The sequence below is a fragment of the Muscardinus avellanarius genome (genome assembly GCF_963383645.1).
Source record: "Muscardinus avellanarius genome assembly, chromosome: 10".
Taxonomy (NCBI): Eukaryota; Metazoa; Chordata; class Mammalia; order Rodentia; family Gliridae; genus Muscardinus; species Muscardinus avellanarius.
The window spans coordinates 4,490,732-4,517,828 of NC_137796.1; the positions used below are offsets into that span (position 1 = coordinate 4,490,732).

Sequence of the window (27,097 nt, forward strand, 5' to 3'; positions counted from 1 at the left end):
TGCATTTCCCAGTCTCTCTTCTGTCAGGCTGGGGGCCTTGTGACTAGTTTTGGTCACTGGACCAAGAACAGGAATGACATGTTTCATTCTTGGGCTAGCAAAGTAAGAGCAGAATGTCACCTTGGTTCTCTACTCATGCCACAAGTAACCACAGAGGTTGCATGTCCATAGGAATTATCTGCCAAATGGAGGAGGGTGGTCCTCTTTACAGCAGACATCTCATTATCAAGGGATTGTCTTGTTTCACAAAGACCTTGAGATTATGGAACTTGTTTGTTATTGCAGCCTGGCTGAGCTTATCCTGAAATGGGACCAGGCCACCTTTCTTGCAGCAATTTTGCAAAACAGGGGATTGTAAAGTGGAAGCTATCCTAATGGGACTTGCATTTATCACTGGGGTTATTCTGCATCAAATCATCGGATGCCTTATCTGCCTAATGAGGCGGACAATTTCTTAGCACGAACACGAAGATGTGACTCGCGTTTCGAAATTTAGCACTACTTAACGGAAACAATGATCCCCTCTAATTTCCACTAATACTCCCAGCTGCTGTTCTGGAGAATTTTGTACTTTGGTCCGATATATTCGTAGGGTGAAATGTTTGCACAATATATGCATAAGCATCTGCATACTAACGGATGCAATTTCATGACCCATTACACTTTCCATACAAATGGAGAGACGGTGGAGCTGCCTGGACTGGGAGCGGGCTGCTGTCTGCCAGCTGCCTGGGTTTGACAGTCAACTAGAAGAGTTCAATGGAGATAAAACAAAATACACATTGGTGCATTAAAACACTCACTGAGCACATACTACGTACACACCTTGCCTACAGGTTGGGTGTACTGTGGTCCATAAGATAGAGTTCCTTCTTTGTGAGACTTGGAGAGGACAGATGGGTTCATTTGAGGGAACTGAGCCAAGTGTGTGTATGGATGGATAGAGAGAGAGAGAGAGAGAGAGAGAGAGAGAGAGAGAGGGAGAGAGAGAGAGAGAAAGAGAAAGGGAGAGAGGGAGAGAGGGAGAGAGGGAGAGAGGGAGAGGGAGAGAGAGAGAGAGAGAGAGAGAGAGAGAGAGAGAAAGGGAGAGAGAGAGAGGGAGGGAGAGGCCAGCTTTCCTTGTGAGTCCACCTGGCGCTCATGAGGCTTTGCACAATCTGGCCTGCTCATCCGACCAGCCCTCTTCATGCTCCTCACCCTTCTCCATATTTTCTGCTGCTACATCATATGAGTCCCAGAAGTACTCCAGCTCTCCCCCCACCATTGACTGGGCTGCTTCCCCTGCCTCTGATCCAGTGTCCTGGTCCCTCCTGGTGTTTCCCTTGCTAAGTCCTCTGGGCGGTTCAGGAGAGGTTTGGAAGGGTGAGCTTCGCGTGCCACAGGAGGTGACGCACAGAGGGATACAGCTCCTTCCTGGGTTCTTCCTGCCTGGCAGGTGTACCCTGACCCTCGTTCATAGGAAGTGGCACATGGGCCAGGCTGAGGGTCATGCTAAGGAGAGCAAGGCTTGCCTTTACCACCCCGCCGGGCACCTGAAAGCCAGCGAAAGACAGAGGAGGAGATGAAAGAGACGCTCCAAGGAGACACACTGTGTGTAACTCAGGTGCTCGGCCTCAGCTCGCTCAGGATGTTGCTGTGGGCCATCTTGGGGACCTTGTGTACCGCAGGAGGCTGGTGGCATCTCCAGCTGTAAGCTCCAGATGCCAATATCAATCCCCAGTTATCACAATAAGAAAGGTATCCAGGCATTACTGCAGGTGCTCTGGGCTGGGCGGGGGGAGGGGAATGGGAAAAATCAGCCCCAGACTGAGGATCGCGGCTGGAAGGGGAGTCAAGAGTGAAAGACAGGTAGCAATGGCACGCTCAGAGTGAAAGGAATAGAGAAAGGAGAGAGAGAGAGAAGAGAAGAGAGGATGGGGAAGGAGAGAGGAGAGAGACAGGAGGGGGAGAAGAAGGAGGAGGAGGAGGAGGGGGAGGAGGAGGAGGAGAGGCAGAGATGGAGTCAGTAGGAAATGTGGACGCCTGGGGATCTCTGAGAGGGGAGCTCGGGGATTCTTTGTTCTGCCCTTGCATCTTTTTTAAAGCTTGAAATCATCTCCAAGCAAGTCTGCGCCTGGGCGTACCTGATCACATCCCACTCGTGGGCTTATTTGCACATGGCTCTCTGAAGATGGTGGTGGGGTTGGCAGAGAGGAAGGCAATGCTGATATTTGCCCACCACGTCACGTGCTAAGGGCTTCTCCCTCAGTTTCACTTTGTCGGCGGATCACCCCTGTTGTGGAGGGATTATTATTTTTCTCCCATGGATGAAGAAGGAGAGGTTCTGAGAAGGCAAATCTTATGCGCGGCCACGGGGTAGGCAGGCAACTGGGACAGCAGGGTTAATGCTCCCTGTGTGTTGGACTCGGGGGCTGTATTCGAGGCCATCAGTCACGGGGACAAATTTAGTTACTGTCGTATTTGCAGAGGCCTGGGATGAAGCAGGCACTTAGGGAGTGAGGAGGAATGCATGAACAGAGCTCCTTACAGACTAACAGAGACACGCCGGCATGCGTATCATTTCATACTTGTGAATTCAAGGCTAAGCAGCTCCTTGTTAGAGACTCCGGTCTAGTCTATGAAGGCCACAGACAGGTTGGTGAAAGATGCATCTGTTAAAAAACTGCCCTGGATCTTGAGAGGGAAGGGGGACTTACCTTCTCCCTATCTTATTTCCTAGTCCCAATACCAGGCACGTGCAACTCTCTCTTGGACTCATTGGGCTCAGAGCAACAGTCGTGGGATTCAGGTGGGCTTTCCAGTGAGCGTGGCTAGGGTTATGGAGGTGATGTGGGATGTGTTTTGTGAAGGCTGCTTAATGATCGGGGTGGGGGGGAAAGATCTGCATAGAGCAGATCGCTAACTGATGCCAAGGCGCTACAGTGCAGGGCGGGGAGGGGTGTCGCTGGTGGCGTCTCACAGGAAACAAGACTTCAGAGTCAGCCATGAGCGCACTCGGACGGGTTTGGGAGCACTGACAGGCAGGCAGGCGTGGCCGATGTCAGAAATACAGGATGACGAGCAACAGGGCGGGCAGGGAGAGTCCAGGGGTCCTGGGGGGATGTCTGGCATGGGGGAGTTGGCAGAGACTCAAGAGATGTGCTCAGTTTCCAACCCAAGGGGTAGACATGAACGTGTGTGTGTGTGTGTGTGTGTGTGTGTGTGTGTGTGTGTGTCCCTATCACGCCAAACTTCATTCTGATGTGTAATTACAATGCATCAAAGTCTATTTAAAAACTTTTAAAAAGACAAAAGTAGAAAATCAGAAAAAAGAAAAATAGGAAATCAGAAAATCAGAAATAGAAAGCAGAAAACCATGGCATTGGCTGTTTTTCAGTGAAAACATTTTAAAAAATCTAATGATAAGATAGTTGTGACTAGCTATAAGGGCAAAATGACAGGGGTTACTAGCTGTTAAGCAGAAAGTATATAGGAGGCTACTAAGGACTGGAGGGCTGTAGTCGCGGAATTTATGGAAACCTTAAAATTAGAACTAGATACTCTTAATGGGAGTGGCCATGGCTATTTAACTGCAGAGACACGAATGAGAAGGTTATATACTAATTCTCTGGGAGTATCTGCCTCTGGGAAAGGAGAGTTCGGGCAGGAGAGGAGATATGTGGAAGGGCTGGTAGATGCTTCCCAGTTTACCTTCTTCTCTTGTTCCTTAATATAAAAAATATAAAAGGTTTGGGCAATGTGTCCAGATGAAGTGTTCTGTTCCCTGTCTTATTATAGCTATGTGGCAATGTGATTAATTCCAGCCAATCAGCCATAAGTCGGGGAGCACTTGGGGAGGGAAGGGGCTGCTGGTCTGGATGCAGGTGTGAGGGCTGGAGTTCCATCAGCCACCTTGGACCACAAATTAGCCTTGGGGGTTGACGCACGTGCTGCGGGTGGCAGAACTTTGTCCTATGTGACGTCTCCAAGCCCCCCCAAACAATCTCTGGTGCAAGTGAGAAAAGTCAACTTTGTCTTATTATTTTGAGATTGTTTTCTGTTACATGCAGTCGAGCTTAGTCCTAAATTAGACAGGTAGGCAGGAAGGTTCTGACTGTAGGTGTCATGTCATATTAAAAAAAAAAAAGATCTAGGGGCAAGAATAGAAAGAACAGGCTGTGGTTAGTAACCACTGAGGGTTAACCTCCTTCTCTTGCTTGAGAGTTCCAAGTAAATACAAAAAAGCACAAAGAACAATAGCATGAAAACCTGTAGACCCGCCATCTGGAATTGCCAACTGCTAGCACTTTACCACATTTGCTTTGTCTTCATTTTATTACAAGAAATAACATATCAAACTTTGGTCCTTTTACCCACCATGTGCTGTTCTAGCCCTTTTAAAATGTTCACCAACAACACACACGTTGATTGTGCATCCTCCCTGGCCACTGAAGGTCTCCTTAGCTACACGCTTGCTTCTAAGAGTGATATATAGTTATATCTAGACCTACACTTATATCTAATAAATGATATATGGCATATTCTTTAAACTTGGCTTTCTTGTTTTTGAGCTCTGACTTCATCGACTATATATTGACAATGTACATATAAGTGAGTGCTCTCTATATAATATATATGATAGATATTGAGGTCTGTCTTCATTGACTACATATTACACATATATATGCATAATATACATGTTATGTATATTATAGATGGTTTATATAAACTCTGTATCTTCAAAATACTTCTATAAACTATTGAGTTTAATGTATGAATGAAGTAGTTGGCTCATTCCTCTGAATTACTCTTTAACATTTTTATATTTAATTAGTGCACTGCAGTCCGTCACAGTGAGATTCAGGGAGACGCGCTAGCACATGCACCCAGCACTTGGTACATCCTGAGGCCCACCCGGTTCCTCCCCCTCCCTCCCTGCCCACGTTAGTGGGATCGGTAGGGACACGGTCGTTTATGGACAGCGCTGCTCGAACCCTTTCCTTCCTCTTCCTCTTCTCACCTCTGTCCCCCAATCTTCTTCCACCAATCTATTGATATTTTTCATCCTTTATCTGAACTCCTTTTTGTTTTCAATTTTTCTCCCTAGCTTCTGCATATGAGAAACAAAAAAGCACACGTGGCCCTTAACTTTCTGAGGTTATATATACACACACTAGAATTTTACTCTGCTGTCAAGAGCAAAATAATATCATTTTCAGAAAAATGGAGGGGTCTCTTTAGTATTTTTAATATTTAACTTTTGAACGTTATTAGCATTTCCCTACACAGGCACATTTAAGCAATTTCCAGCTCAATGCTCCTTGCGCAAGCTGGCAGTGAGTACACATGTCACGGCTCCTGCACCTGCACGGATGGACTTCCTTCCTACAGTCTGTTCTAACTAGACCGAAAAACCAGAAGGATGCCAGATGTCTTGTGTCCCTATCTTAGGAAGGTACGTGAACAGCCCTCTCCTGACTCTATCTCAAGCCCAAAGGGAAAATGTGGGCTGGGTGAACTTAGGTGACCAACTTCACCAAAAGCCTGTATAGTAAGTTTCTAGGCAAAGATACCATATAGGGTGACAGAGATCTGTAGCTCTATTCTTTTTAATAATGGTATCCTATCTATCTATCTATCCATCCATCCATCCATCCATCCATCCATCCATCCATCTATCTATCTACCTATTTACCTATCTATGTATTTTTGTGATACTAGGGATTGAACCCAGGGGTATTCTGTATTCTACCTCTGAGCAATACCCCATCCCTATTTAATTTTTTTTGTCTTAAAAGAGGGTCTTGCTATGTTGCTGAGCCTCTTGCTACATTGCTGAGGCTGTCCTCAAACCTGGGATCCTCCTGGCAGGGCCTCCCATGTGCTGGGATTACGGGCATGTTTTTGAGTGAGTGGGTACCAGGTGCCATGATAAACTTTGTCTAGAGCAACCAGAACTGTTCTTCTCACTACATTACTGGTATATAACTAAATTTTGTCAGCTGATCCTTGAGAGAAATGTGGTCAGTACCCTTCTAAGTCACATAGAGTTTCTATGACTTTGGTTTTGATTTGGCGCGCGCGCGCGCAGACACACACACACACACACACACACACACACGCATATATACATATACATAGGCCTATGGACCACTAGGTCTAAGTTAGGCAGACCTCTTTTGGCAAAAATTATAGGAAATATGCACTTAGGTTTCTGTCTGAGCACAGATTTACTAGTGGTCAATGGAGGGAGCTTAGGAGGCTATAGGTACTAGCTGAACCCTCATCTGAGTTGGGGTATCTGTGGGCACTGTGAGGTCTGGCCATGAGGTCATGCAGGAAAAAGACCAAGAATAAAGAAACAAAGACAGATGAAATGCCCCCTGACTACTGCCCATCCCCCAGATGACCTGGCCAGCAGCCCCCAAGCAACAGCTTACACTGCTACTCCTGTGCCCCCTTCCTTGCACCGTCAAAAGCCCCTAGACTGTCAGGAGGCGGGCCCCTGACTCTTGTAGGCTGTCTCTCCAATCAGTTGCCTCCTGCCAGGTTTTATTCCTGAATAAAGCCAGTTCCTTGCTGTCAGGATGTGTTTTTCTTGTACACACACACACACACACACACACACACACACACACACACACGCCAACCTTTCTGGTTATGGTCATGACAGCCCTACTGTTTGAAATGTCTTTCCTACATATCTGTGGCATCTGTTGATTTAAAGAGAGAGAAGCAAGGCTCAAAAGAAGCCAAGCCTTTGGCAGAGAAGAGATGGGGCAGCGGTCCAGATCCAGCCACGCTGGGCCTCCGTGTCTTCACAATGGCACCAAGTGAATCACATTCTTGGACGGATGGGCAGACGGACGGATGCACAGCTGTATTCTACTGGAAGATTTTGACCCAGTGGATGCAAGGACTGGAGTCCAAAGCCCCTGCAGAAGGTCCCACGGCGAGGGCTGGACTTTGGTACTGATGACAGTGAGGTTGCTGGTGCGGCTGCTCCCACACCCGCGGGAGACAGAGCCGGGCTCCTTCCCAGGCCCTGTGTGGGGCAGCGGGGCCCCACACATGCCATGTGGTAGTCTAACCTCCTTCTCCTCAACTTCTTGGACGAAGAAGTAGATTTTTCTATATACAAAACTCATCTTTCATTTATTAAACTAAAACTTCAGGGGTCTGCTTTGATGCAGAGCGGCACTTGCAATTCACGGGCTCCACGCCGGCGCCTTTTCCTAATTTCTTTGTGGGTCACATCTTGCCGGGGCGTGTCCTAAGCTCTCCTCATCCAGTTCCTTTCTACATCTCCGTTCCCTCCCTCAGCACACTTTGCCTTCAATGGTCATTTCCCTCCGCTCTCTTCTGGCGCTCAGCACGCTATGTCCAACATATCAGTGCCAGTGTCTGCCACTGTCCTTGAGCCCATGAAAGGTCCACCCCTGTCCTGTTTATCTTCCAGGTCCCAGGGTCCCAAACGTATTTCCTGGTGTTCAGCAGACCCTCCTAAGGCTTTGGCGGATTGAGGATGATCTCCAACCCTCACAGGTCTGGTTCCTCAGCATCTGATGGCCCTGGCGCTGCACACTTCAGACGTCCCTGCAAAGAATCGCAGGGAAAACCACAGCCACGTGTGCAGCCCCTTTTCTGCCTGAACCCAAGGGGGGGTCTCAGCATCGCCTTAAAAATTAATTTGTTCCTTAATTAAGGAACATGCTTATTTCTAATTAACTCAAGTTCCGTGTAACGTAAACAGATCACAAGTAACTAAACAGCTTTGCCTAGCCTGTCACATGCCTGAGAGTATTATGGAGATGCCGACTCCAGCACATCAACTGGGCGGCCGGGGAATAGGCTTGCACAGGCGGAATTAAAAGAATTTGAGAGCAGGTTTGCTGGCTCATAATCCTACCAGCACATTAAAGCTGGTACATTATATCACTTTCACAATTTCTTGAGATGCAAAATCTCATTAAAGAACTGACTCAAACTAAGCTGAGCATGGTGGCGCACACTTGTAATCCCAGCATTTGGGAGGCTGAAATAGGAGGATCTCAGTTTGAGGACAGCCTCAGCTACTTAGTGAGGCCCTTTGCAACTCAGTGAGACCTGTTTCAAAATAAAGAATAAAAAATAGGGCGGGGGGTGTGTAGCTCAGAGGTAGAATGCCCCTGGGTTCCATCTACAGTAACACCAAAAAAAACCAAAATAATAATAATAATAATTGACTCAAACTTTTGCAATTCCAATTTGTGTGTGTGTGTGTGTGTGTGTGTGTGTGTGTGTGTTATATTATCTGTGGATAGAGATATTAGTTCTATCTATGTTCATCTGTCTCAGTCAGCATTCTCACCGTTGTAACACAAAGCGACAGACCCCACAACTTAATCAAAGGAAGGTTCATTTGCTCACAGTTTTTGGAGATTTGAGTCTCAGTCCATGTGAGACTGGGTCTGTGGAGCTCAGGGCACAGTGGCAGGAAGGAGAAAGGAGGAGAGAGGAGGGCTCTGCTCTCACACCACGGGGGCCGGAAGCAGAGTGAGCAAGCCGGCAGAGGTTCAAGACAGGAGCACAGTCCCGAAGGCCACACCCCAGGGACCCACCTTCTCCAGCCACAGCCCACCTGCCTAGGCTACCACCAGTGAATCTGTTACAATGGATTCACCCACTGATGAGATTACAGCCCTCCTGACTTAATTACATCGACTCTGAGCATTAATGAGTTCCCCATAACATATTCTATATTTAACCATAACATTAGCTATATATTCACCTAACTAATACCTATATCTATTATCTATCATCTATTGATCTGCCTAGCCATACTAAGACCGATGGTAAAATAATCTGGACATATAATTATCAATGTATATAACAGTATCTATCTGTATAGAGAGATCCATACACTCATGCACACACACACACACACACACACACACACACACACACACACATGCTGCTTGTGTGGCAATGTGGTAGATGTAGATATTCTGAATAAGACCTGCAGCAGGCTTGCTGGAAGCAGCCTGTTCACACTAGAAGCTGGTGTTTGGGAGGGAATTGGAGGCTAGATCTGATGCCCCTTCAGCGAGGGACCTGCCATTCTTTGAAGATGTCAGGTATGCAGGAAGGCACCTAGGGACGAGCTAATGGTTTTGTAAGAACAAATGCAGCTAGAAAAGCACACAGTCCAAATGCCGTTCATTAAACCTCTGCCTTTAAACAATCCACTCGCCGGCACTTGCTCATACCCTGCAAGTGTTTTTTTTGCGCTTTGTCAGTGCAAAATGTCCAGCCCAGGGAAATCCCAGTTTGGAGCTGATTCTCTACCTAGATATTAAATTACTAAGTCAAATAGTAGTGAATGCAGCAGCACACATCAAGGCAGTTGACTTTTTTCAGGAAAGAAACATGTTCTTTGGGGAAATGGGAACTCTCATACACTGTTGGTAGAATTGCAAATGAGTGCAGCCACTGTGAAGATCAGTGGAGATTCCTCTGAAAACGGAGAACCAGTCCACCATACCATCCAGCTGTAGCACATCTGAGCATCTTTCCAAAGGGACTGAAATCAGCATATTAGAGTAATACACGCATACCCATGTTCATGGCAGCACAATTCACGATGGCCGAATGATGGGACCAACCTAGGTGTCCATCAGCAGATGTAGGGATTACAAAATTATGGAACGTACACACGATGGAAATCTACTCAGCAGTAAAGAAGAACAAAGCTATGTCATTTGTAGGAAAAGGGACGGACCCGGAGAACATCATGTTAAGTGAGATCAGCCACCACAGAAAGAGGAAGGGCTTATATTTCCCTCACATTTGGAAACTCGGAAGTAATTAGAATCTGAGGAACTTCAGATGATTGAGAGACCCTGGTGGAGGTAGAGAGGTGGTGGGGAGGGAGGGGGACTCAGTGGAAGAAACACTTCCACGGATGTTATGTTACATATATGCAATTATCAATGCCAGTCTCAGTATCGCGTCCAGGAGGGGAGTGGCGGGGAGAGACGTGGCAAGCTCGCAGGTGTCGTGTGCACGTACGGTCCCATCACTGTGAGCTGCGTTAGGATGCGAAACTACGACTCACCAATAAAAGTACATTGCAAAGAAAAAAAATGTGGTCGTTTTAAAGACTTAAAATAGCCGGGCGTGGTGGCGCACGCTTGTAATCCCCGCGCTTGGGAGGCGGAGACAGGAGGATCGCGCAGGTTTGAAGCCAGCCGCACGCGCTGGTTTAGGAGACCCTGTTTCCAAAATGAAAATGTAAAAAATAGGTCTGGGATTGTAGCCCGGAGGTAGAAGGGCTTCCAGGAACCCCAGTACCACCAAAAAAATAAAAAAATAAATAAAGACTTAAAATAAAAATTAAATACACTCTTCGCGTTCCTAGAAGCCAAGCCTCTTTAAGAATTCAGAAACCAACAGAGTACAGCTTGGAATCTTCTAGAGGCTCACAGCTATTCATTTACATTAGTTAAAGGATCCGAGAATACTTGTGCCTTGAGTAAAATATAGGCGTATTTAGATACACCTAAGGCGCACTGTTGATTTCTCTAAAGTTGCGGGTCTGAGTGCGATACTAAGGCAAGGCTACTTATTTCTCACCATTCAAATCATGTGAATCCTATCTTTGCTTCAGGTAAAAGCAACAAGAATGTGCATAAACAGACAAACAACATGTATGCTGCATGTAGAATTCTCTGGCTCAGACCCCAGCATGCCCACACCAGCCTTCCCGCCTCCCCTCCATCCCGGAGGCTGGGCTGAGGGCATCGGACAGGCCCTGACACTTCCTGTTGGATTTGGAGATGAGGAGGGCCCTTGAGAGAGGTCGGGGTGCCTGTGGCCGGTTCCCCCCTTTTGCCTCGCCTTGGCGCGATCTATGTGACCCTCCTCCCTCGCCTGCGGCGGTCTCATTCCAGGTCTAGGGACAATGGCAGCTCTGGTCCTGCTGCCTGGGCAACCCCGCCACCCTTGGCGGCTCCCCTTTGTCAAACAGGATCTCCTGACAACTGGCCTAGTTGGAGCAGACCATCTGCGTCTTCTTCCTGGGGTGCTGATGCGTACACAAAACATTTTCAATACCATTTTTCAAACATTTGCTCGCTATCCTGGAGATGACCACATGCTCCACACCCAGGATTTGGGGAGCTTTTCAAGGCCAATTTTAAGATCAGTGGGACGGATGATCGATTCTACTGATGTGCCAGTGAGCTACTTGGGGGAAATGATCTTGGCAGTTTCTCTGATTCTGTTGCTTTTTTTTTTTTTTTTTTATAAAGGTTTCATTTGATTCTACAAAATGTCTCTGCTTGGCTTTCATAGAACCATATTCAGAGGAACCAAGGACCCCCTCCCTCCCTGCCCTGTCTACTTAACACGGTCCCTTGCCATGGCTTGTCTGTCTTCTTCACCCTTTTACAAGTTTCCCCACACAGAGCTGAGAGGAAACTCGACTCGGGAAAGATTCTGCATCAGGATTTCTTACGCTCGGATTTGGGGAAATAATGGTACTGGGAGGAAAAGTTCTCACGCCAAGTACCATGACACCTAGAATTAGAACCTTCTTGAATCGAGAAGTAACACAGAGGTAAGAAGGAGCCGACTTGCCATGAGGGGGCCCACTTGTAATCCTAGCACTTGGGTGGTTGAGATAGGAGGATAGCGGGTTTGAGGCCAGCCTCAGCCACTCAGTGAGCCCCTCAGCATCTGAGTGAGACCCTGCTTCAAAACAAAACAAAAATAGGGGTGGGAGTGCAGCTCACAGGTAGAACACCCTAGGGTACAAGCTTCAGTGCCACACTTGTGTGCTCATGCACACGCGTGCGCGCGCGCACACACACACACACACACACACACACACACACACACACACGAGCCAACTCTGAAGGAAGACTACTTGGGCTTAAATCTCAGCTTCTTCTTTCCCCAGTCAGGTGATCTAGGGTAAAATCCCTCATGCCTCACACTCATTTCCCACAGAATACTTCATGCCCTACCCCACCATGAAGTGGGGATGTTCTGGAACCTTCCTTACCAGGCTGTTGTAAAAGTATAAATAAACCCGTGGTATGAGTGGAAACCTCACCACAGTGTGGCCCATGGCGAGCCCTCAGTACACACTGGAGATGATCAATGAATACCTGTATGCACCCATGTATGCATATGTATGAGCATAAACACACTTGTATTTATTTATTCCTGCATATATACGTTACATATTTATCTATTCCTGCTTTCTGAGTCTGTAAAGCAGTTTTGCACATAGTTGGTATGTACAGAAGATAATATAAATCACTTTCTGTATTAGTTTCCTATTGCTGTTAAAACAAATGGTCATAAGCTTAATGGCTTAAAACAGGGACAGTGCCTGTGGGTCAGAAGTCTGGGCTCGGGAGCCAGGCAGGATGGTGCACGCCTGGAACCAGCATTCAGGAGGCTGAGAAAGGAGAGTCGTGGTTCGCCGACGGCCTCAGCTACTTAGTGAGGCCCTTTGTAACTGAGAACTTGTTTCAAAATAACGATGAAAACAATTTAAAAAATAAGGCTAAAAAAATGTTAAAAGTAGCTTGGAAGTAGAATTCCCCTGGGTTCCATCCCCAGTTAAAAAAAAAAAGAAAAAAGAAAGTAAAAAGAAGTGTGAGCTCACTTTCTCACTCTCCAACACCTTGAATCTGCACAATTCGAGACCAGTCCTCACGAGGTGTGGCGTGTGTGCATCTTTACAGGCGTAAAGCAGCATGTCTGCTCACAAGAAATGTATGTTTTTATAATTTTGTTGGTACTGGGAATTGGATCCAAATTTTACCTCCAAACTATACCACCTCCAATCCATCTATTCCCTCTATCTACCTACATCCATCTCTCTCCATCCATCCATTCATCCATCCATCCATCCATCCATCTATCCTTCTATCTGTCCATCAATTCATCCATCCTTCCACTCATCCATCTATCTTTGAAGTAGAATCAGAATCAGGATGGCCTTGACCCCATGATCCACCCATCTCGGCTTCTCAAGTGCTGGGATTATATGTGTGTACCACCTTGTCCAGCTCAAGATTTACTTTTTGGGGGGAGTAGTGGTACTGGGGTTCCTGGAAGCCCTTCTACCTCCAGGCTACACTCCCAGACCTATTGTATATATTTTATTTGGAAACAGGGTCTCTTAAGTCAGCGTGGCTGACTTTGAACCTGCACGATCCTCCTGTCTCTGCCTCCCAAGCATGGGGATTACAAACACGCGCCGCCACGCCCGGCTCAAGATTGACTTTTTAAAATGAACTTTATCTTTGGTGACAGAGAAGAATGGAGATTGGATATGTACTACGGACAACACATCTCAGATGAGCCCTGAGCATTACGCTGCGTGAAGGAAGCCTGAGACAGAGCCAGGCGCTGTGTAATTCCGTGTGTATGAAATGCCCAGACGGGCAAATCTATGGAGACCGGAAGGTGATGTGTGGTCCCGGAGGGCAGGTGAGGCTGGAGGGAAGGAGGAACGACTTCTCATGACTGCAGGGCTGTTTTCCAGGAGGATAGAAATGTTCCAAAAATAAACCGCACAGATGAGTGCACAGTTCTTGAATATGCACAAAAACCATTGAGACGTCGTACATTTAAGTGGGTCAACTGGTGAAGGCCATGGCCTGTGCCTGTCTCGGCGAAGCTCACGTATCTAGGTGCGTATGTATGTGTGTGTGTGTAGGTGAGCGCGAGAGGGTGCACACGCACACAGGCGTGCCCTGCCAACCGCTACGAGATGCAATTCTTGACAAGTGCTTAAACTTCGGAGAGCACGTTGTCTCTAAGTCTGTGCCCAAGTGAGATTTTACTGACGCGTTGATATGCACCATTTCAAATGCGCCTCGTTCAAGCTCACGTGAAATGCTGCCTGGGCGGATTGTCACCGATGCTGCACACAGAAATAGAGGTTCATGGGAATATGGCTGGATAAAGAAAGAGCCCGGGCTGGGACGGGGCCCTGCAGGTCTCAGAGCTCTGCTGGGTGATGGCCCCACGACCCTCTGCCTCTGTCACGGTTGAAAACATTCAATGCAATTAGCACAATTAACAGCTGTTGTCTGCTACCATTTATACTGTGTGCGGTGTATGAGAGGATCTTAGACGCCTGATGTACACTACTTGTTTTCGTACTGGAGCGTTTGTACCAGGGGTATCCTATCTGTGAGCTAAACCCCAACCCATTTTATTCTTTAAATGTTGAAACAGAGTCTTACTAAGCTTCTGAGGCTGGCCATGGATCTGCGACCCTCTCATCTCAGCCTCCCAAGTCTGAGGTGCGCTTTTTTATTGGACCTCATGCTATCTTCTGGGGGCATTATAATTATACTCATTTATAGAGGAGTTATCCAGAGCACAGAGGGGCGAGACAGGGTGTTCAAGGTCTCTCAAATGGAGATGGGATGTTACTGAAAGTAGGTCTTTTGGACAGGGAAGCGGTGGCCTTAGCCCCCCGCGCTGCCCTCCTTTTGGGATACACTGACCTCCCTGGGGAACGGGCAGGTGCATCCTCAGGCTGCATCTACAGCTCACTTACTGTCAAGAAGAAAATTAATGTCCTCTAAACTCCTTCCAGAGCTCTCTTCACACTTCCTGAACCCTTCTCCTCCCTCTCCAGGCTCCTGGATGGGGACGTAAGGCCAGCCCGTTGACAGGGCTGGCGGCCGCAGGATGACATGCATTATTGGAGTGATTTCAGGCCATCGACACTGGAGTGTCACCTGAAATTACAGGGGAGGTAGGGGATCAAAACAACCATGCCAAGAGAGTTCCCGCCATGAGGCACTGAGTGTGTTTTTAGTCTAATAAAAAACGTCTAATGGAAGAGGCTTCAGCATGCTTTCTGGGAAGGACTCTAAGGTAATGGAGAGACAAAGACCATCTGTGTTCCATTAAAGACTCAATTTGCTGATTATCATCCTAAAACTGGTAGCAAGAAATTCATAGAGAGGAAGAAGTGGGTTGAGCACTTCAGGAGGCACAGCTTTGTGGTTAAAAAGCCAGCCTCCAGGTCAAACAAGCCGGCCTATAATTCTTACTGGCTGGATAGTGCTGGATACACCAGTTGTTATCAAATTAGGCCACAAATAGGGAGAATCCATTATAACAGTGAGTCCAATGGGATGGATGCTTCTTATTATCTTAGGTAAAATAGTTCTGGAGAGAGGCAGTCCAGGCTGACGTGGCATCCCACGGGCAACAGAATCCAGTCTCTATCTTTCCTACCTTACCAGCACATGGTTCTAGCCTTAAGGCTACCTCACAGAGCTAGGTGGCTGCTGGTAACCACTGTATCTCCATTCTAGCAAGAAGAAATCAGTGGTAGAAAGAGAACACAAGGACACTCTTCCCAGCTCAGCTGGCCCCCTTCAGAATCTATCCCAGAATTCTAACACGCGCATACACACACCCGTGCTTTTAGCTCATTGGCTGGCACTTCATCACATGCTCACATCTAGCTGCAAAGGAGGCTGAGCAATACAGTTTTTTTTTTTTAATATAAATACACTGGTACTACATACAGTGGGGTCTGTTACTAAAACATAACAGAATGCTCAGGAATAAGTTGATGTTGCCATGAAAAAGTTGTTTTCTGACTTCTTTAAGCTTTAATTTTATCACTGGAAGCATGCTGATGGCCCTAGCAACTACTTCCTAGGTTACTTTGGTATCAGTGAGAGAATTCACGGGACACCCTAGAAAAGGGCCTGGTGCGCAGCCCCTGCTCACAGAGGATTCACAGTTAATATGAGTTAATTGCCCATTCTAGATGAGAGGGGTCTTGAAGCCTATCCCTAAGAGGTACCAAGTGATGCCTACAAGTTATAGCATCATTCCTTTAGAATTTAGATATGGTTTTCATACCGGGAACACTTCATTTTCTGCATTTAGGGTTGGGTCTCTCCCCCTCTATACCACTTGAGCCAAACAATTCTTTATTATGGGGGGGCTGTGCAGTACATTTTCAGAGGCTCATCAGCTTCCCTGGTCTCTCCCCACCAGAAACCAGTTGTACCCTCTCCTTCCCCAGACTAGCAACCCCAAATCTTCTGGGTGTAGAGCCATGTGCAGTGAAACCACTGCTCCTGGGAATCTGACTCCTGCAAGCCATCTCCACCGGAGTTTCAGAACCACAGGCCAATGTTTCCAGTTAAACCATGTCAAACACACTTTCCCTATTAGCAAACCCCACTGGGTCAGTTTTGAATGGTGCATCACACACAGGACTTAAGGAACTTAATTGCCTGTACAAATACAACTTATTAATAAATTCATCACCCCTGGCCTCAGCTTATGAATTTTGTGTGAACCACGGAGTATAAACCTTGGTCTGCTACAGAAAGGGCAAAACCACAGAGGAAGGGAAGTTGAGACACAGATGGGAAAGTAGCTCAGGAAGCCTGGTTTTGAGGGGGCCAGGGGCCAAGCCAGCGAAGCCTTCTGTTATTCTAAAGAGAGAGACCATTTCTGAGGACACAGAGCCCCACTGCAGGAACATGAACAGTGCCCACCCCCAAGAGGAAGGCAGCTTGTCAAAAACCCATCAGCAGCTCTAACAAACCAGTAGCATAGAAAGACAGAGATAAAAAAAACAAAAACAAAAAACAAGAAGCAAAAAAATAAAAAATAAAAAAACTGAAACAAGAAGGAAAACATAAAAATCCTCCAAACTCGACTTTTGAGAAATCTTTGTAAAGAGCCAGGATCAGCCAGGCATGATGGTGCATGCCTGTAATTTTAGTGCCCGGGGAGACTGAGACAGGAGGATCGCAGGTTCAAGGACAGTACATAGTAAGTTAGCAAGATTTAGTTTCAAAATAAAAAAAATTAATCAAAAGCACTGGGGCTGGCCATGAACCCTGATCCTCCTATCATAAAAAGTAGGGCTGGGTGGTGTATCTCAGAGGTAGAATGTCCCTGGATTTCATCCCTAGTACCACACACACACACACACACACAAAAAAAAAAAAAAAAAAGACTGAGGATGCTGAGGATGTATCTCAGAATAAATAACAATAAAAAATATAAAGAATAGAGCCAGTCTCCTGAATAATAGAATAGCTTTGGGTTCTACATTTGCTTAAAAAAAAAAAAAAACTACAGCCATAATTAAGGCAAGAAAGCTGCGTGTCTATTAGACTTTTTCTTTGATACTGGAAAACTAGATGCGTGACCTATATTTTACAAAACATGTACTTGAAAGGGATTTTTATATGCCCACTTCTTATAGAACTCAGAATATATTGAATCTCTTCCATTTCCTAAAGGAGGAAGGTGGTGCGATACAGAAACCACTCGGCTCCTCAAAGAAACACACTGTGTTAAGGTAAAGTGACTGACAGGCTTTGGCTGGGCGAGTGGAAGTGGGCGAGCGGAAGTGGCGGCCCTGGACTCCATCCTCTAGAGGGGCCAGAGTCTCTACGAAGGTGCCACAGGAAAAGCTCCTTACCAAGGTGCCTGTAATGCTCTGTCTTCTACCTGATACCTGAAGACCGGCCTGTCTGATGCCCCAGACCTGTGAATCTTGGGGTTCTCCTTGCATGCCCCCCAAAGGACCACTAAGGGGAGGACTGGGCCATATTGAAAAGCCATTGCGGGTGTGACCGGACTTGCGAGACCACTACAAAGTGGCTATAGTTGGCGGGTAGATGTTGTCTCCTTCCTCTCTCCCCTACATGCATACAAATATTATCACACACTTTTATACATAAGCACACTTGCACACAGATGTGTAAGAAAAGGCTGAAACAGGAGGATCGCAGGTTCTCAGCCAGCCTCAGCAACTCAGTGACATGCTCCACAACTTAGTGAGACTCTGATTCAGAATAAAAAATAAAATAGGGCTGGGTGTGTAGCTCAGAGGTAGAATGCCCCTGGGTTCAATCCATACACACACACACACACACACACACACACACACACACACACACTCTCTCTCTCTCTCTCTCTCTCTCTCTCTCTCTCTCTCTGGGCTGCATTAGATCCTGGCATCACCATGGGTGAAGTGAGCAGAGGGAAGATCCTGCAAGCAGGGAGAAAATGAAAGGGTCTAGGGCCTCCAGGTCTGAGTTTTATCAGACACCTTTTATTTTATCAGACTTGGGAAGGTCCCCTAACCTCATGGAGTATCTGTGGCTCAGCTATCTAAAAGAGGGTGAAGATTTCACTAGAAAATAAGAACAGAACCTAGCCCAGGACCCAGAGCACAGTGCTATGAAGCCCACTGCAGACCATCTCTGTGTTCCTCCAGGGCAGACAGACGCCCCTCCTCTTGGTGAGGAGCTCCCTGAGTTCATCAGTTTTGCCCTGTGCAGCAGTGACCACCATGTCTAGGACGTGTTTACGGGCTGCCATTCTTGTTATCCTGCATGCCGTGTGTGGTTGGGGTCCATGAGTTTTATGCACCCCTCCCTATCCCCATCCAACATTGAACATCAATGCATCTGGCACTTGGTGAATACTCCAGAAGGAATGAAGGACTACTACTGAAGGAATGAACTGATTTTCCAATCAACACAAACACTTGCTTAAAAAATGGAGCCAAAAGGGATGTTTGTAAGTGATTCTGAATTTCTGTACTTGGGGCTCTTTCTTTTTTGAATAGTGTTTATTGGGTTGCCACAGAGTGCCTGGGACAAGCTGGGCCCCCACCCTTGAGCTGCTAACTGAATCCAGCTCGCACCTGGGGTGAATTTAGGACCCTCTTAAGGTTTACAGTATTTCTGTAACTCCATGAAGATAGCATCAGGTATAATAATCTGGTATCATAAAAAGAGTCAATACTCAGTAATCTTCCAGCGTCTATAGGCTTACCACAGAATCATCTGTGACCTCACCTCTCTCCATCCCTTCTGCTGGCACCCTGGTCCAGGTCACGGTCATCTCACATTTAGGATGCTCAGAAACCATCCTTTCTGTCCCTCTGTCCTCCACCAAGTAGCATTCATGTTCTCGGAATAGGAAAATCTGATTGTGCCTCTTGTCTGCTGGAAACTACCCAAGGGCCTCCTACTAAATTTAAAATATAACCCAAGCTTAATAGAGCTCTAAACCGGGATCTGTAAACATTTTTTCACAAAAGATCAGATGGCCCATGTTTCTGGTGTTGTGGGATATATAATCTTGGTCCTAAACACCCAGTTCCGCTAGCATGGCATTAAAAACATATTTTAATGATGTAAATGAGTGGGCATGTCTGTGCTCCAACCAAACTTTATTAAAAAATATCAGGAAAGGGACAGATTTTGCCCATGGCTCATACGAGTTGACTTCTTTTCAAAGCGGCCCATGCTTGCTTATCTCCTGAGCTCAATGGGATCTACCCTTGTGTTCCCAACCATGGCAGTTTCATCTCTGCCCCTTGGTCCATCATTCCTGCACAAGACACTTGCACTTTCTGGCCCCTTGGCCTGGAGCATCTTTCCTCCATACCTCTGCCTCCTGGGATCCTTCCTTGACTGAGGTCAACTTAAATGTCACCTCCTGAGACAGGCCTCCAAGACCCCACTGTCACTCTGTCAAAACAGCTTGTTCTGTTTTAGCCAGAGGACCTAAGTGACCTCGTGACTCTCCAGTGTCAGGTGGTGCTCTCTCCACTATTGTTTACTCCCTCTGCAGCTGCTCAACTGTCACCAATCTCCATTTTGGCTTAAAGTTCTCATAGAATTTTATTCTTTCAAAAGGTTGCAGCATGATCAGCAAATTTCTGGAGCTACTGAAACTTCTGGATCCTACTACCACTTTACCACTTTTTTTAAATATTGGAGACTGAACTCAGAGGCAGTCTACCTCTAAGATATACCCTCATCCTTTTTATTGTTTTTTTTATTTTGAAACAGGGTCTCACTAAGTTGCTGAGGCTGGCCTCAAGCCTGTGATACTACTGTCTCAGCCTCCATGGTACTGAGATTACAGGTGCACCCCATTGCACCCAGCTCCTATTATGACTTTAAACTATTATGATAATGAAGTTAATTAATTTCAAGTTCTATTTTCAAAGAGTTGGTACTCTAAATCATTTTCTCTCCCAAATGAAGATTGATGAAAAGAGGACTTATGGGTTGAGTTTAAAACATCTCTAAAAATTAAAAGAATCAAGACAGGTTGGTCCAGGAACAAAGACCTGGTGGTTGGAAAGGACTGTGCCTCAGGAAGCACACAATGTCTGTTTATTCAGTTCATCCCCAGCCATAGGTACCCACAAGCCCTGAGGGTGGAAGAGGTCTGTGAGCACCAGTGACAAGGCCTACTGTAATGTTCTGGGTTTAGAATATGCCCCTCGCCCTCATGAAAACAAGGCAGCCATGTTGGAAGCGAGGCTTGGCTGCTATGAAGGGGTCCCTGGGAGTGTGACCTTAGGGAGAATATAAGGTCTGTCCTCCCCTTGCTCTCTCTTGCTTCCAGCCTCTATGATGTGAGAGCCCAGTCTTTGCTCTCTCCCTCTCTCTGCTTCTCACTGAGTTCTGCAGACCTGGCCTGACATGGACTGAACCCTGAAATCTCCAAAACTGTGAGCACATAGATCTTCCTTTCTCTAAGTTGTGTGGTCAGTTGTTTTGGATAATAGCAACTAGAATGGTGACTGAGCACTGTATTTGAAGTGAACCATGGTGAACTCGAGACACGCAGTTCTAGGAGTTGGGTGCACAGCACTGGATAGAGTTTAGGCTTTCTTCTCTTCTTGGCAGACTCTTTAATATTTAGAAGGTTCCAGTGAACTAGCAGCAGTGGTCCCCAATACATGTAGTAGAACCTACCAATGAGGTGCTGGGTATGAAGGAGGGACAATCCTAGCAGCTGTGGCAGGGGAGTTGGTTGGTTTGGTTCTGAACCTGTGTGGGTCGTCACTTGGGGACCTTTGGACACAGTTGAGAGCTTGGCAGAGATTTATCTCCCTTCCTCTTCTTTCCTTTCTTCCTTTTTTCCCCTTTTTTGATACTAAAAATTGAACCCAGGGGGAATCTACCTCTGATCTATACCCTTATTCCTTTTCTATTTTATTTTGAAAAAGAGTCTCACTAAGTCCCTGAGGATCTTGCTAAGTTATTGAGGCTAGCCTTGATCCTGCAAACCTCTGGGACTATAGGCACACACCACCATGCCCAGCTGAGATTCAGCTTCTTGAATGATGAGGTAGAGTTAATACCTTGCAAACTTCAGATACTAATTTCTATGTCATTTATTTCTGGAATCTTTTCTTTGGGAACCAGTCTCTGATTGGGCTACATGACTCATAACATTTGTTTTACAGTCACCTGCCTTGGGATGAGAGGCATCATAATTCACATGCCTCCTTGTCAGATACCCAGGGCTCTGCAGCACCTGGATGACCCCCTTCCTGGACAACATCCCTTAGCCCTGGGTCTAGCGATGGACCAGGGCCAGCATTGGTGTCTATGTTCATCTCCCCACACCACAGACTCTAGGGGGGATTCCATGTGAGATGGCCCCATTATATACAAATACATAGGCAGGTGGTCACATCAACCTAGTTGAGTGAGTGAAACCTAGCTAGAGAGTCGGATATATCTCAGTCTCTTCACGTGTGAAAAGAATGACCATCACATCCAAATCCATGCACTTAGCCAAGACACCGAATGAAATCCTGAGGTTATAAATATCACTTGAATATAAATCAAACTGTACAAAACTATTTCCTCTGCTCATTGCATCCATCTAATTGTATGAATTGATCCTAAAAAAAAAAAGTATCAACGGAATGGGAAGGGATGAACGCTTCCCTCCAGGACTGATCCTCAGTGGAGAAGAGTGAAATCGCCTCGGGTCCACAGGGACTGGCTATAGAAGATGGCATACCTGGACCCCAGCTGTTGGCCACAGCAGTGCAACTTGATGTTTGTCCATTAACAAACACGTTCCTAGGACCCTGTGGTGAGGAAAGCTGCTTGCAGAATCATGGGTGGAGTTCCATTTCTGTCAAATTATAGGCCTGCCTCTCCCTGTGCAGAGATGTCCAGAGAGAGCCCCGGGATGTGGTTCGCCCAAGAGCACTTGAAATTGTCTCCAATGGTGACAGGCTTGGCATTACTTTGCTTGCTTAAAAAAGAAAAAAAGCTGATTTTTTTTTTGTTTGTTTTGGTTGTACATGCAATATTCCAGAAGACCATAAAATTTTCTGGGACATCTGAGAATGGATGACATTATGGTTTAAAGTCTAAAAAGAACAGCAGAAGCAGAGAATGGTGGTGTACATCTGCAATCCCAGTAATTGAGAGGCTGAGGTAGAAGAATCGAAGGTTTGAGGTTAGCCTAAGTTGCTGAATGAGACTCTTAGAAACTTAGCAAGACCTTGGTTCAGAGCTAAAAACCAAAAATAAAAAAGGCTGACGAGGTAAGGAACTCAGAAGTAAAATGCCCCTGGGTTCAATCCCCAGTACCACAAAACAAGTAATAAAGAAATTTCACAGTCGGTGGGACAAAGAATCATGTCACATTTTCCACAGTGAGGAAAGAGATTATGATAAAATGGACTCTACTGCCCGGCCGCCCCACCTGACCAGGGACAGCACACTGAGCTACCTGCCAACTTCAACAGTCAAATGCCCCAGCTGTCTTTATTTAGCTCAAGCCATTTTAGAAAATAGCAGCTGCCAAGCAAATCCAGGCTGTCAGATATCCACTTGTCCCAAAGGCCACTTGATCTGCTATTTTCTCTCATGCCTGGCCTGGTAGAATTTGTTTAAAAATTAAAGTAATCGCGTCTTGAAGAGAAACTTAGGCAATCCTGGGGGAAGAATAAGTGACAGAGTGCCCTTCCTAACCTCTCCTCGCCGCTCCAGGGAGCTTCTTGCTATGAGACCCAGTTCTGTCCAAAGTGAGCATTCTGTTTGTCTATGTTGTAGCACTCAAAGCAGTTTCGGTTCTTGGTTACTGGCTGCATCTCCCTGCGTGACTATGAATGGAGAGGGGCTGAATAACACAGGTCAGGATGCCACGGTGTCCCTGGGGCTCAGTCCAGAGAACTCAGTAAAACATCAGAAAAGGAAAACAAGGAGGAAAGGGAGGAGCTGCCGGATTTTGAGAAGTGAGAGGATCAGGAGGTAGCTGCGGGTTTCTGCTTGTCTTCTACATCCTTAAGAAGGGCCCACAATCATCTGAGCAAGGTGTGTCTTTCTGGAGACTCAGGATGTGCCCTCAGGGTCCTGCCCTATCTTAAGTGGAGGTAAACCTCTCTTTCCTCAGTCATGCAGGCTAGGGGTGGAAGTATCTCTGGTGTTGTGATCTTTCAAAGCTTCTCCTCCTGCCCAGGTGGGGGCGCTGTTTTCCCAGCTGCCAGGGAAGAAGGGTAAAGCTGAGACCCACCCAAAGATGGCATCCTTCTTGTACCATGCAGAAAGGCTGCCTGTGAATGACAGACATGCCCTTGAGCACAGCTGGCTGAAAGCGCCTGGAAATTAAAGTTCCCCTGGGGATAGTTCTTAACCAATGTCTCATCTTCAGGTTTAGGTGGCAGATATCCCAGCTGCCCAGCCTCCTGGCTGGGATAACTCTAATATATGCACCTAATGTCATTTCCCCAGAGCCATCCCAGAGGTGTAAGCGCCAACTGTCCACTCAGGTAACTGGCTTAATATTGCACCTTCAATTAGCTGGCTCTCCTTTCCTGTACCACTGGTCCCCTGGATCCCTGCACTTCTTGGATAAACCATGTGCCTTCAGCCCGCATCTCAGGGTCTACTTCTGGACAAAGCCTTGGGTGCCATTCATTTCTCAAGGTAAGCCCTTCCCAAGGCACCCAGAAGACCTCCAGGGGCAAAACACCCATGAGTCTGTGCTTGTGAGAAACCATGGGGTCTTGGCAGGGGTGACTCCAAGAGTTCCAAGGGCCTTGGTCCTCTTCCCCTGGCTCACAATGTCCTGGCATATCTTGAGCATTCAGAAAACAGCAGACTCACATGGAGATCTGGCTAGACCACAGGGCAGCTGGAGCCTCCTGGGGCCGCATTAATCAATGCCTTGTGAAGTTACACACGGAACAGCTCGTGATCTGCCAAGTTCAAACACCATCGTTTTCTGTTGATCTGCCTTCATCCTGGACTGTGCCTCAAAGCCATACCCTGGAGTTTCGTGCTGAGCTGCTGGGAATAGTCTCCTGTCTGCAGGTACAGATAAATACGGGTGACCTTCCTCCGTGATGGATCTGCACTGATGGCATTCAGGTACACGGGGGCATGAAAATAACGCTTGGCTTGTTGGGAGATGAATTCTCCTTCCCACTAACTGTGTGCCCCTGTGCTTCACCTGTGCTGAAGGGTACGCTGCCAGGATGCCAAGAATAATTGCAGTATTAGCAACACACCGGCTTTCCTTGAACATTTTTTACGTTCTAAGCACCAGGAGAAACGTGCTGTCTCATTTAATCCTCACATACAGTCTCTGAGGCAGGTGTTATTATATTCCACCCCACCTGTGGACCAAGCAGTTAGGTAAGGATTCTAGATTCTAGAAGGTTAGGTAACTTGCTTGAAGTCTTACTTTGTTAAGAAGCTGCACCGAGAATCAAGCCAGCAGAGCTGGACCACGATGCTGCTCGCACACTGCGATGTAATTTGTAGGACCCAGCACAGAATGAAAATGTGGTGTCCCTTCTGCAATTATGAAAAGTTTCTAGGCAGTGAGGGCTGCAGGGGGCCCTCTCAGGCAGAGGGCTTCGGGAGGCTGTGCCTTCCGGCCTCACAGCTGCATGGGCTCAGAGAAAGAGATGTGGGTGGGTGACAAGGCCCCCAGTGCTTCCTTTTATTTGCTGTAGACACTAAACAGCATGCTTTATTTTAAAGGGATTTGATGAGTATGGTTATCTGTCAGCCAGGAGAGCTGGGTATTTCTGTCGGGGGCTAAATCCACTAGGATTGCACATACACCCGCCCCCCCCCCCCCGTCACCACGATGCAAACATAGGGCGAAGCCCTTGGGTGGCTTGCCCTCAGATAAGGTCCAGGAATAGATGTGGCCTGTCTCGCACAGGCCCAGACTCATGTCTGAGCAAGAGGGTGTTGCAGATATGGCCCCAGAGCTGAGGCAGATGTGGCGGCATCTTATCAGTAGAGGGAGCAGCCATCTACCACGTTACCTTCGCTCACCCTGAACTTCTGAAGAAAAGTGGCCAGCTCCACCGTGGGACATGGAAAGAGCTTGACGCTTCCTCCTCCAGCATCCACGATCCTCCAGAGTTTTCAAGCCTTTTTGAGGCCTGGTATTCTTATCTCTAAGACGGGGAGAGTGCTATCCACCTCTGAGGGTAAGAAGTAGGGGGTGGAGGGAACGCTGTAGTGTAGATAAGCCCCAGGCACACAGAAAGTGTTCCGCCCACGGCTGCGACAGCCAGGTGGCTGTCTTCATCATGTTCCTGGGACAGTTACGCGGGGAGAGTCCCAAATACTGGCCCCTAACTCTTATTTGTGAACTGGGAAAAGTCACCAGGCTCTCCGAGGTCAGCATCCCTTTCGGAAAAAATGGGTCTCCATGCGAGGTTTCCAACACACAGGCTCTTAAGAGCCATAAGTGAGTAGGACATTCTGAAAGCAGGACCGTTTTTATAGCCAGCCAGGACTGGTCTAACTTGAAAGTGGTTGAGACTGGGGAGGGGCTGGTAAAGCACGTGAGACCATCCTGCCCATGTTTCTAGTGGCCGCGTGAATCCCCAGAGGACTGCTTCCCTGTAGGTCTCACTATAGGGAAGCTGAGTCATCTATGTAGCTTTCCTCTGAAAATGCATCATTATTATTACTATTACTATTATTATTATTATTATTATTATTATTATTATTATTATTTTACCAACATTTCCACCTTAAAGAGCCTGAATCCACAGACTCCACTTCAGTGCCCACCCTCTAGTTAAAGCCAGAGGGTGCTGAAAGGGAAGGGCAGTGGGAATTCTGCGTGACCAGAAGCAGCTGCCATCCCCACATACAGGTCATCGTGTGTGTTTTTGGACAGCACCGGCCATAAAGAGATGTTTGACGTGGTTTCCATGTTCCTAGAGATGCATCCACTCCTAACCCCAAGAGCTTTGTGATTTCAGGAATGGAAAGGCAATGTGCGTAAAAGATTCTATTTGTCTTCCAAAATATGACATATAGAGAAAGCAATACAATGTGAAACACTTTCCTAACCTTTAAGGAAGGATGAAGTGGGAGGAATTGGTACATCATCTAAACACATGAGCAGGTGCGCAGGTGCGCGCGCGCTCGCGCGCACACACACACACACACACACACACACACACACACACACACACACACATGCCCGCGTGCGCCCCCCTGCATGCTCACAGTATCCAGGGCGTAATCAATGCTGTGTGTATCGAGAATACTTTTTCCTGCCCATGCGCGTTCTAGTCCCTCACATAGGGGCCCCAGGACCATGGATGGACAGACAGAAACCAAGAATTGTTCTGCTCTGCTCCAACCCTGGCCTCTTTACCAGCTTTCTCCCTCGGCTCTCCAAACTTGCTCTGCAGATCACCTTGTTAAATACACTTCTGTAAACATCAAACCTGAATTCCAGGGTCTGCCTCACCAGAAGCCCTCTGTCCATCAAAAGCAGCCCACTGAGAGCTGCCTCATGGCCCTTCTGCCCTGCAGTGATCTGCCCTGCCTTTACCTGCCTGCTCCACCCCTGCCCCCATCCACACCCCCCGAGGGGCCAGCCAGCACAAGCAGCAATTGTGCCCTTATTTGTGCAGAGTGCATCCAAAACCGGAAAGGGAGAGGGTCCCTCCTGGCCTTGGGGGGTTCTGATGAAGCGCACAGAGACCAGAGACCCTGGCTCAGCTCCTTGAAGCTGAAGGGAGGTTTTAGGCATCTTGCATACAATTATTCACCTGGTAGTCAGGGAATGTTACCATGGCAACGCTTCCAGAGCCTCCTGCTTCTACATGTCATTGATACATCCCGCCAATTCAGCAGAGGGGGAAGAAACCGTCAAAGCAGTTCTCAGGCTCCTGTCTCCTGTCTGGCCTGCTCAAGGACTGTTTCACTTAGTGTTTGGACATAATCTTAGACCCAGAAACAGTGATACTTTAAATATGGTGCTTTTTTACTCTAAATGTATTTTGAAGCTT

The 27,097-nt window shown here is 47.0% G+C and overlaps 1 protein-coding gene across 1 annotated transcript in view; it reads right to left on the bottom strand.

The window, feature by feature from the left end:
• Positions 1-27,097, bottom strand: part of CDH13 (cadherin 13) — a gene marked incomplete at its 5' end in the record, with an annotated part of 996,866 nt that overhangs the window by 313,257 nt on the left and 656,512 nt on the right. The gene's annotated exons all lie outside the window — the stretch shown is intronic.